This window comes from Nomia melanderi, chromosome 3 (assembly GCF_051020985.1).
Source record: "Nomia melanderi isolate GNS246 chromosome 3, iyNomMela1, whole genome shotgun sequence".
NCBI lineage: Eukaryota > Metazoa > Arthropoda > Insecta > Hymenoptera > Halictidae > Nomia > Nomia melanderi.
This window is the reverse complement of record NC_135001.1, coordinates 14,561,155-14,573,918: the sequence shown is the minus strand read 5'-3', so window position 1 is coordinate 14,573,918 and position 12,764 is coordinate 14,561,155. Positions and strand designations below refer to the sequence as shown.

Sequence of the window (12,764 nt, the reverse complement as noted above, 5' to 3'; positions counted from 1 at the left end):
ACATTATCCAACTTATATGTATATTTTAATAATTATGTTAGATAATGTCATATGCATGTTGCTATAAATTTAATGACACATATTTTAAATGATTTTTTGTCCTCATTTTATTCTTTCAAGATGTAACGAATAGACGATAACAAATGAAGTACTATACAAAATTTGTTTGTTAGCATTTTATTATCTGATGTAAAAAGATATCTAATTATAGGATTAGCTGTATTATTTTTTAATTACATACAAATTGTAAGACAGTTTTAAGTCATTAAAGTAATAATATTTTTAAAGTCCTTTATATTTTTTCTGAGTCCACTGAATAATTTCAAATTGTGTATTTTGTTAAAGTTTTTGAAATTATGTTGAATTCACAACCACAAAATGGTAAATCTATTATCTAAATAAACTTATTATTAAATTTAAATTGCAATTTATTTCTTGAGCTGTATTGGCCCCTTTGAAAAAGTTTCTAGTTATCTGTGTTTATCATAAACATGTTGTCTTTTTCTTATTTTAATATTTTAATTAATAAGATATTAAAATAAGTATATTTATGATTTATCTTCTTTGGCATAAAGAATAGTTGTTATGTAATAATATTTAATAGTAATAATTTATTTTGACATCCATATCATCTAAATCACATCATTACTGTTGTTAAAAATAATTTCATATAAGTGAAATCTTAATAAATGTAAATAATATTTTATGCATATAACTTAAAGTAACTGAACTTAGCATTTAATAAAGACTGACACAAATTGACAGAAACATTATTCAATTTAAAAAATCCTGGAAGGGTCATATATAACAAGAAGCTTATACAATTAATTTTCATTAAGTATGTAATGGTATTTTATAAAAAATACTTTGTTAGATTTCAAAGTACTTTTTACCTTTGAAAATATGCGCGTAAAAGCTGTGTAACAGTTTTGCCTTTCTATGTACAGTCTATAGACTTAGGTTAGAGAGGGAGTGAGAACTCATTTCGTCGTTGCTAGTCAATTTCAGAACATAATGTATCGTTAGAGTGACTGTTGGTAGTTTAAAAAAATGTGATGGTGTTTGATCATCTACCTTTGTTATTGCTTTATCAATGGTATCTTCGATGAGGTACTGTGTAACATTTCCATGGAATTGTGGAATTAACTATATAGGTTCAGTGCATTTTATTTTTACCACGTGTTCTTCAGTAGTGAATTAAAACGTTTATGTTTTGAAGTGTTCAAAAAGATCTAATGTCATTCTTTGTTATTGACTCTAATTGTGGACACACATCAGTACTGTGTAACATGTTTATATACATTTTATATTTGTGCCATTTAATGCAATTTTGATATATCATTCGAAGAATTATAATATTTTACTGTAAACGTAAGTAATGTAATTATTTTATTATATTTATAATATTTTCATTCGATGAAATTCGATGAAACATAGTAACTTACTAATTCTATAGGTAACCTATACACAATTTATAAATGAATCACAATTCCTTCTTCATTGTGTCATTTTCCAAGTAGAATTTATACTTTCGATTCTGTCTGTAATTGAATTATTTTTTTCAAATAGTCCAACATAGAGAAACAATCAAGATGGCAAAATCTGTTATTAATTTTATACCTAAAATAAATTATTTCTATTATATCTGAATTAGTTGTTTATCAATTACTGTCAAATTATTTAAAATTATTTTCTTATACAAATCATTTCACAGTGCTAACTATATTTAAAAAAATCACTGTAAAAGATATAACACATTTGTTAATAATTGATATTTCACATTTATATATTTACATTCATACAGGAATAATATATATGTGTAGTAAATTATGAATTATTTGATAATGACAAAGACAATACATTCATCTCTTATAATTAATAAACATTAAAAGATGCGCATATTCTAAAATTCCAGAATTGAGCGTTAAGATAAGAAAGTGCATAGTGATTATACTTTTCACTGCTTATTTTATGATAGCTTTGGAGTTTATTTTAATAATGTCTAATACTCTTATCTTTGTTGTTATCTCGCGTTTGATAGTCATTTTGTATTGTTGAATAACAATAAGTCTACATCACTGCTTGAAAGGAATAGAAATACATATTTCTAAAAAAAATCATTTACATATTGATAATGCCAAGGTAAATCGTTAAAAGATATTGATGAAAGAATGAATACATATTATACGCAAAGTATTCGAAATTATAAAAGTTCTAACTGAAGTAAATGAATGGCAAATATAAAAATTAAAGTTAACTCCAAAACTAATGTACCACAATTAACAGTAGAACTTGCATACAAAGTTAGAACGATTGTATAGATAAAAACTATTTTTCAAGTGTTTTGTGATAAAGGCTATAAAATTGGAGTACCATAAGACAGAAACTTTTTCAGAGAAACTGATAAAATTTTTGAATTAGCAAAGAAAAGCGTGTAAATTATAATAAACATTTGTAGGATCATGTAACATTTTTTGATGAAGTAAAAGTCAGTTTATTTAAGTCAGCATAGATATTGCACAAAGAAACCAAATATAGAACATTTAATAAAAATAATTTAATTCCAATAATAAAATATACAGAATGTTTTAGTATTAATAGGGATTTAAAATTGGCACAGACATTTCATTTAATAGATTTTTTGCTTAGGATGGAAGATTCTTAGGACTCCCGTTTTATTTTCGAGTCAAATCCCACATTACCGATAAATTTAGGCTTGTTAGTAAGAATAGAGTATCCTTTATATCTCATTTCTACTGTGGGCGCTTAATATCGTTTGGCGGGAATAAATTTATACGACGAAAATAATATGTGTGCGATATTATACTATAGAAGTACAATTTTTATTGATTTATGAGCATCGGTATTTTCGTAAGTACAGTTATTTTGCAAGTTACTGTAAGTGCATAATTATTTATTTATTTATTTATTTATTTATTTTTGTTAATTATATAAATCTAAAAAATTATTCGAAAAATTTTATAGTGTCTTATCTTCTATTTATTTTATACTTTGAATTAATATTTTATACTGTATATTGCAAAATTAATTTAAATTCTGTATAGTTATTGAACACACGCACATATTTTTTCTTACTATTTTTTGTAATTTCTAAACGAATTTTTTTAAATTCATGGGATGTATAAATGTTTTCACTGAACATTGTTTATTGTTCTTACTCGTTTCAATAAAATACATTAAATATATGTAACATATGCTTATAACCATTATAAAAACATTTTATTATCATATTTTGTTATTATAAAGTATTATTTAAGAACATGAAACTTTGTGCAATAATATGAAAAATGGACTATTATGGCGCATATACAACAATAATTCTCGCATTGAAACGCGTCCATCCAGTTTTCATTTTCAAACTTTAAATGTCATTTTGAAAAAAAGTGCTAAACGTAATACTCTGTTTGATTTCTTTGACCATTTTCTATAATTCTTCAACTATATATTTTCTTTCTATAACTTATTTAGCCTGTTGTCCATTGATTTAATCAAACTTTCAAAACACTTACTAGAAATGTTTGCTCATTTTGTAATTAATATACTTTGAATTATCGTTTCGAATATGGTATTACTGAATTTTAGTTCCTCATTCGTGTCATACGTGTTATATCACGTTTAAGGTTGGTCATTAAGTTGGTATTTCGATTATCCTTGAAGACTTGTAAAATAACCAGTTTCTCAAGATCACGGGAAATGCAGGGATTTTCCCCGATTACAATGAAAATTTATGCAGTTCTTGTGACGCGGATTGTTTCCTTTAATTTTTTTTATTTGACTAAAAGCGTTCTGAATATAGAGTGTAATGAAATAATGGCACATTGACGAACTAAATTGGCGATTAATGAGTAGGAATTTCGAAGAAACAATTGAGAACCAATCGACTGTAAATGTTTTCCTAATTAAAACGAGTCTAAACTCACTATAAATAGGATAATGGCACGAATTACGTCAGTACTGAAAAATTTCACTTGAATTTCACTAATGAACCTCGCTTCTGGGTTTAGGCGAGTGTGAGAGAGAGAATGTTGCGTAAATGTATAGAATAATGATCTGCAAATAGCAAATTTTACATTATTGAATGTTTTTATTGTTAGTGTACTATTTTTATTTACGTTCTGTTTTCCTTTTGACTTCATTTTCATTTAATTTTTAAATTAAGAATTATAATTTCAAACGTGTATGACACAGACTTCTATATGCGGGACACATGTATAAAGCGAATAAATATCCGCGTTTTTAACGTATCAGTACTTTAATTGGACGAATCTTTAATACACAATTAGTCACATATATACAGGGGATGAAAATAATTATAATATCCGTTTCGGTTCTTGAAAAAGTTATGGAGAATCGATATAGAATCATCACTAAATTGCGGATATTTATGCAAATTCAAATGTTTCAGAATATACTTAGGAAAACAAAATTACGATAAAAATGTTTTTTCTTAGTGAATAATATAAAGAATACTGCATTTCGAATATTTCATATATTTTTTCAAATTTCGTGTATTCTGTACAGTTTTACACTTTCAGATTTCTTATAAATGCATAAAAATCAGCAGTCCAGTCATAACTGTTATTATATAGGTACATCGGTACTGAGTAATATATATTTTGGCCCTATATCGATTCTATACTGCTACTTTCCGGTTCTGAAAAAAATACAAAATCGAAGTATAAAATATGGGCCGATTACCTTATATAATTACTGATTAACACATAGTTGACGCAGAAGTTATTCCATGTCATCGATTATTATTCTGTAATTAAATGTGAAAGTGAAACATTTTAAATAAACTTTAATATACTTTATTTATACATAATGAATTGAAATGAAACTTGGGACATACCTTCTATGTAACTTTTAATATTTTGCTATTGCATAATTGCAATATTCATATGTTAAATACGTGTTACGTTATAACACCGATACAGAACCGACGTAATATTGGTTTCGAAGAACCGGAATCGAAACCGATATAGCTCAGAACTGATATATCGAATAATAGTTATAACTTTATTTCGATTCTCCATAACTATTTCAAGACATGAGACCGATATCATAACTCTTTTCAATCCCTGCATATGATTTTATTTTGGTTCTTCATAACCGTTTTAAAAACCAATATTATAACTGTTTTCAACCCCTGGTTTTCACTGAGCACTACAGAAAATTAGCTACTGGCTTGTCCGTAGTGTAAGATATGCTTATATGAAGTCAGAAAAGCTGATGCAATGCGTTTTTCAATGGGGTTTATAGTTAGGACAAGGTCAATGGGATCTTGTCATAAACCATGTATTCTTTTAGGTGATTGTATGTTACCGAGTCATTTGAAATGACCGATGTTATTGCACCAACGCGCTTGAGCCGAACTCTTTCGTAGACCTATTTTAACGCTCTGTACTCCGATAATTTTTCGATACAATCAAGAGCAAGTCCGCACCTCTTTGGAGTGTAGTTTTTAAAAACCTTAAAGTTTTGTTTTGAAAAGAAGAATTATAAATATTCATGTATTTATTAATTTTTATTTTTTTGATAAATAAATATGATTTTATTGGGTATTTTTTGTTTAGTGATTTATGTAATCTGAGCGACTGACAATTTTTCTATACCACAAAATATTCGCAGTATATACAGTTTATTAGTTTTTGATGGATTTTCTGAAGAAATGAATTTTTCTAACAATTACTAAGATAGGAAAATTCATCGTTATTTTAATCATTTACAAGATATTGAATAGCTGACAAAGAAGGAAGATAACAAAAATATTCCGATGTTCTATCTTTATGAATGGGCACAAGTACTTCTAAATTCAACTAAAAAAATTATTTTTTTTAAGTACATATTACAATGAGAATAACATTTAAAAATCAATTACTACTTTGTTACACTTCATAAACTGAACATATCTAATTTCTTTGTTCTTTATAATTTTTTAATTTACTTTTATTTAAACATTAATTTATAAAGATATATTGTAAACATTTTTAACACATTAAAAGTTTTATTTTAATGCATGATACAATCAATTCTCCTAGAGAAGTATAACTATTTTGGACTGACGTGGTCAGCGGCATGGGAGTGTAACTTTTGTTTACATGACATTGTTTATGTGAATAATTATTCTATTTAATTGAATCTACTATAATGTACACCTGAAGTAAATAACAATTAATTGTTCATTGTAGTATATAAAACACCGGCTATGCTTATCTGACTACGTAATTTCATGTTTTTTATCATTTGATAAAGATTCCATGTCATTAGTAGTTAACGTGATAACATAAAAACGATAATCTGATATTTCTAATTCTCTACTTCAAACTGTTAGCTTTGTACTTACATATAAGCTTAATAACGATGCGATATAGAATTTGTTATGGTAGGAAGTTTCTAAGAATTTTGTTCAGTTTCTGTACTGTGAATCATTTGCTTTACGTATCTACTCATAAATCGAGAAGTGTAATCCCAAGCCAATTATTTCTTTGAGAATGCTCTGATTGATTATGCTATTTATATTTATGTCCATCCAAATATTACACCGAAGTTCATATAAAACATATTTTTGTCGAACAACACATGAATTATTATGATTCCATACATTGAAATTATGAAGTTATGAAAATTGAATAGGCTTCGTCTCATGCAAGCCATTTGCTTTACTTTTTATAGCATTCATATACCATTCACAAAATTGAATTTGTTTCCTGGAATCAATTGGAAATAAATCATATACAAATTTGTAATTATTTTTTATTAATTTGTTGTTCTCTAAGTTTTCCAAATAATTAATCGTGTAAGTTTCAGTCGAGTTGAAGTGTGTCACTATTTTTTATTAGAAGTGAACCTGTTCTGAGTAATTGCAAATGAGTGTGAATAAGTACCGAGTAATCTGGTATTCCTTTTCCGGGATAGCGGTGTCGATATCTTCAAACAGTAGCTTGAGTATATTTTCCTGTAAAATCTAATTGAATGTTAGCGTATTCTTCGTTTGAAAGTATTTTTAACAGTTGGACACAAACTGTTAGTTTAGTGGATAACTGAAAAGTAATTTGCTTGCAAAATTATCAGAAGATAAAAGATAGTTGCTAATATTAGCTTACAAGAATACTAGAAAATGAAAACTATGCGTAACCATGTTCTGTATGTAATGATTAAAACGACGTTATTACTTACCTATTTTAAGCGTATAATATTTCTTCATAACTTTGAAATTAAATATTCATAGCTTCATTTCGTTTTTTGTTTACAAAAATTTTTAATTTATTTGGCATTTAAATTTGATTCCCAAGGAAAGGTATCGAATCCATAAATTCAAAAAATTCTGAAACTTTGTGTGTAAGTAGAGTAAGTGAAGCCTAATACATCGCAATTTTTTTCGTACCGAATTTCACTTTGAAGGGGTGAAACCACACCTTGAAAAATTGAAAATTTTTCTTTCTCGTGAATTACCTTGAAAATGGTAAGAGATAGCGGAAAAAGTTTAAACAAAAAATACATTGTTCTTTTATGTGTATAAAATTGCGAAATAACATTTTTAAAGAAATTCAAATTTTTCAAAATTTTCCTTCAAAGATTGAAATTGAAATCAAATTGAAATCTCTTAGTTTACTGATTAAGTAGCTTAGGAAATAACATTAACTTTAACTTGACAAAGGTATATTCAGATATTTTATTCCATTTTCTTTTACATAAATTGATATAAAGAGTAATAACTAAATGATATTATCAATATTTTGTTGTATAATGATATTACCTTGTATTGTACCTTGGTTGATATACTTTTATTCCAGTTTATTCTAATAATTCTTCAGTTAACTTTGAAGTAATCATTTGCCCTGAGTTTTGGTAATTAAATGCAGACAGATTCATTTTCCCAACACAATTTGCCTTTTCTGTAATTGAATGTAACTAATTGATGAACGAATGGGGTTACATTGAAATCATTGACACAGGATTCATGGACTGGAATTGACCAATCTTGATTGACAACAGCTTTGACCGACAACAGCAATGACCGGCAATAAGATTGACCAACATACATACACATTCTCCGAATTGTATGCATCATTAGTAATGTGTAGCGATAAGTAAATCTTTAAACCCAATTCTCCTCACAATGTACTACTTACCCACGCAATATACTATACAGGGTGGATATAAATACTATACCCACCTCGACCGCTTTAAATTATTTGTGAACCGTTTGTATATGAGAAAATGTTTCGAATAAAAGTTGCTTGATATCAATGGGGATATGCAGCATAACATTATTAAACACATATTTTATATTCGAAAAATTAGAATAATTGTGTTTTATTAATTGCGAGCTGTAAATGATGCTATAAATATGCGAAATACGAATATAAAAATCTGTTTCCTTTTTCAGCCTTGATTGTTGAGAAATTTATATAATTGTGGAAACAAAATCTAATTTTCAATATTAAAAATCGTTATTATTTTATTTAGGGGAATTTTTTAATTTACTTGTTTCAAGGAAAATAGCTTTTTGGTTGATCAACAACGAAGTTTAATATTTGAAAATTTGATCTTTTTTTAAACTGAAATTTTTTAATGACTGAGATTGATAAAAAAGGACGGATTTTAGATCCATATTTAACAATTAAAAGTTGGACAGTATAATCAATATTTTTTTATATTTCTTTTTTGTCGAAATATGAAAGGTGTCTTATATTTTTTAAATGGAATGCATCATATTTTGATCCTGTAATTCGAAAGGGAATTGAATAGTGGAATTGAAATCATCACAAAAAAGTCCCTTTCAATCTTATATCATTTTCGCTTGAAGAAACATAATTAAAGTGGCACTTAACGCAGCAGTATAAGACACGAGTAATCATTTATTGATAAGTTCGAGTACAAAAAGAACAAGAAATAATTACTATGTCTGAAAGTGTATCCTTTATAAATAAAATTTTTAAAACACTATCTTTTATCTAGAATAAAATTATCTTCATTTATTGTATTGACTCTTTCATCCCGAATGGTACACATATATAAATAACACGAACATTTTAAACGGTCGGAAAACTAGAAAACGTAGAGATAAAGGAAAATTGTGCCACACGGGAATCTTTGCTTATGGCTGACAGTTTAAGTGCTAATCAGTTGTCAGTACATGTGTTTTAGTTGATTAGTGCGCAGTCGTAAGTTGTTTTCCACAAAATTCATATTAAAAAAATACATATCTAGGGACGAAAGGGTTAAATTAAGTTGTAAGAAATTATGCAACTTAACAGAGAAACAATGAACTATAATATTTATTCACTGATGTGTATTTGCTACAACGTTAACACAAAAAATGTACAAGTGATCCCCCGGTATTGATCCTCATCCCCAGTGGATCGGTGTCTTTTCTTGAAAAAGTCGACCAAGAAAAGTGTTCTTAGCTTCAAGTGCTCGTCTCTCGCTGCAACTGCAACATCTTCAAGTCATTTGCGAGTATCGACGATGTTGACGAAGGACTCTTTGTCTAGTCTAGATTGCCTCACACTTTCTCGTAGTTGGCGTACGTAGAACACCCTCACTTGTACCGGTCCTTGAGACATTGCACTATAAGGTACAGTAAACTCCTGTATTACGCGGTTAATATGTTACGCATTGTATGAACTTGCGTTATAAAGCATCGTGCCACACGAAATATTTCTCGTATAACATGAATAATAAGAAATAACATGTTCCAAATGATTACTACCATGTTAACTCTTATTTTTTGTCTCATGGAAAATAAAAGAATTAGGGAACATGAGAAATCGGTGACAGCAAAAAAAAACGATGTAATGCTCAACTTACGAGGACAGATATCGAACTAGGAGATTCAAAAAATAATGATATTCTGTGTGAAAGTAGAGTAAGTCTAGCGTAATACATTGTAATTTTTTTCGTGCCGAATTTTCCTTTAAAGGGGTGAAACTACTCCTTGAAAAAGTGCAAATTTTTCTTTCTTGTGAATTGACTTTTCGACTTCTCCAATAACGATTATAAAATTAACTATAGGAAATGTCCAAAATTCAATTGAGGAAAAATGATTAAACTGAGAAAACAGTTATAAGTTAAAATTTCAAAAGGTGTCTTTTGACATCTAAATGTGTTAGACTAATAGTGTTAAACTACTCATCGTTCTCTTTGTTGCAATGTATCTTTATCTTATTATGTAGTATTCTTTCTCCTCCCGCAGTATTCTTATCTCGATACTGTACGTTCCTCAAGAAATGAGTTATTTCTATTGTTCTTATTCTCTTAAAGTCAATTCATTATAAATTTTATAATACAAAGGTAACTTCTTCCAGTGAAAATGTGTTTTCATAGGGATGTTCCCAATATTTCCAACGTGCAGCGAAACACGTTGTAGGAATGCCGTGTCATACAGGGGTTTCCTGTACTTTCTTATCTTTTTTCGTAGTGATTCACTGATTACAAGTTTCTCTAAAGTATCCTCTTTGTGTCGAGCGAACATTGCCACTGTGCTGATATCACTCTATACGTTGTTTGGAGTTTTTGAAAATTCAAATGTATTATTTGTAACCATATTTCCGGTCAAAATATTGGAAGACGAATGATTAGTCTAACAAAATGTTTGCGTTTGATAGTACTATGAAAATAATATTTTTTTAAGTACATTACTCTGTAATGTTATACATTTTAATTAGTAGTATATAATTCCTCCTTTTAAGAGCATTGAAAATATATCGAATTTCGTGGTTCCAAAAACTCAATACAAATAATTTTTGTATTTCATATTGTTTTATGACATTTTTCATGGCATTTCAAGAAATCAAATACAAGTTTTGTGACAAAGGAACGAAATCTCGAATGATTAAGGTACACTCTATCTTATCTCTCGAGAACCGGACTTTGTGATTTTTAAAACACACTTTCTTGGTTTTTGTAACAGTACACACACTGGAATCGTATAAATCATTTTTACGTTCTACTTGTATACGAAAAATGTGATTAATCTTAACTATCGCAAAACGGATAAAGAAAATGTTGCACGAAACTTTAGTATGAAGTATTTAATTAAAGTGTAGAACAAGGTGGCGATTAAACATAAGAAATACATTGTATCAAGTTTGCACTGGGAAAGGAATTGTACAGAATAATAGGATTATTAGTTTTCAGTCTGCTTTTTTCTATTTGGACGTGTACTAAATATATCAAAAATTATTTTTTAATCCGCCGGTGTCCTAAATATATTAATAAGAATCCTACAAGTTACAATTATATTATATATTAGGGGTAATTCCGATTATATTATGCTATATGAATATTATATATATTATTACATATTATGTATTAACTTTTTTTGTTTACTTTTGTATTTGAAAATCTTGTAGAAAATTAGAAACACTAAAAAGATGTATTAATAATAATGATATATTATTATAACTATTTTTTAATTTGTTCAAACTCTGCTACACAATTTAGTAGTGAAAAAAAACAAAAAAATAATTTTTTATCTAAAATTATATGAAATAAAAGTAGGTTACTATTTAAATTTTTTATATTCATTTCTTGACAAGTTATCTATAGAGTTGGGCATTATTCGAATTGTTTGCAATAAATATTTATCTAAGATAACGTTATCTAAGATAAAAATTGGAAGCTTTTTTCTGTAACATTCACTGGTTGATTTTTCATTGTTTCTTGTCTCAAACAAGAATCGGGAAGTAAAATTGTTTTATCAGTTCATCGTTTCAGTGTCTGAATAATATGTGTTTTTGTAAGAATGTACGGTCGTGGGAAAAAATGAAATATCACGTGAAATCTAAAGTCGTCAGAAAGTTTAAATTGATTTCGAAACGTAAAGCAGAGGTTCCGGAATATGTCAGTATATACAGTTACTATATTTTGTGTTTTTGAATGCTCATTAGTGACCATCAAAGTTAAAAATAAGGAATCGACATGAGCATTTAAAACTTAATGTTTTATGGAAATATCTTTAAGGGGTAAGTGTAACGTACATTCAGTCGATTTATGTGACGTGGCAATCAAAGTGTTAAAGAAACGATCTTGTTATTAGTAGATATTTGCAGATATTTGCTTTCTTGATGTAAAACCACATGATTTAAAAATATTATTCTGTTCTATGCATGAAATATTTCGTAAAACATACTTTCCACCCTTAATTTTGAGGGTTATTTTCATTCTTTTAATGTGAATTATTACTATTTCCTTGAGAAATACTGTCTCTGTACATTTCATCAAAATCAACGTGTATAGATATTGTATACGTCTTACAAGTTATCTTACAGCCCGTTTATTCACATAAACTCAGGAAAGTCTGATTGCCTTTACTAAGTTTAGACGTAACTGTTTGTTGAAAGCCCAATCTTGAAATTCTATGAATCTGAATTACTGAACTGTGGTAGCTGTACTGCCTTATAAGAGTAATTCATTTCGTTTCATAGGAAGTGCGGTAATTTTCTGGCCAAGGGTTGTATGCAGTACTTCCAAATCTGAGATCTGAGTTGTTTACTTGTCATAATAATGTTAGATAAAAAATTGAAATTTTCTTCTGTGATTTTATCGTTTAACATTTTAAAAATATAATTTCAAGAGAATTCGAGAAGCTAACAAGGTTATAAAATTCGAAACGTAGCAGTATTGGGTCTCACGTTCGTAGAATTATTCTGCATTATATAAATCATTCGCTCAACACAGAAAATAAAATAGTTCAATGTATACGTTATTTTTTCATATAATAATCACTGAAAAAA

At 27.9% G+C, this 12,764-nt stretch overlaps 1 protein-coding gene across 2 annotated transcripts in view; it reads left to right on the top strand.

Annotated features, from left to right (window-relative positions):
- The first annotated feature begins 952 nt into the window (after window positions 1–952).
- The window catches only part of ZnT63C (solute carrier family 30 member 1), a 31,946-nt gene continuing 20,134 nt past the window's right edge, over window positions 953–12,764 (top strand). Inside the window, exon 1 of one of the 2 annotated variants that reach the window (XM_031987521.2) lies at window positions 953–1,371. The gene's annotated coding sequence lies outside the window, so the exon portion shown is untranslated. Of the gene's footprint in view, window positions 1,372–9,065; window positions 9,192–12,764 lie in introns of those variants that run through there. The other variant, XM_031987522.2, reaches the window with a different exon arrangement.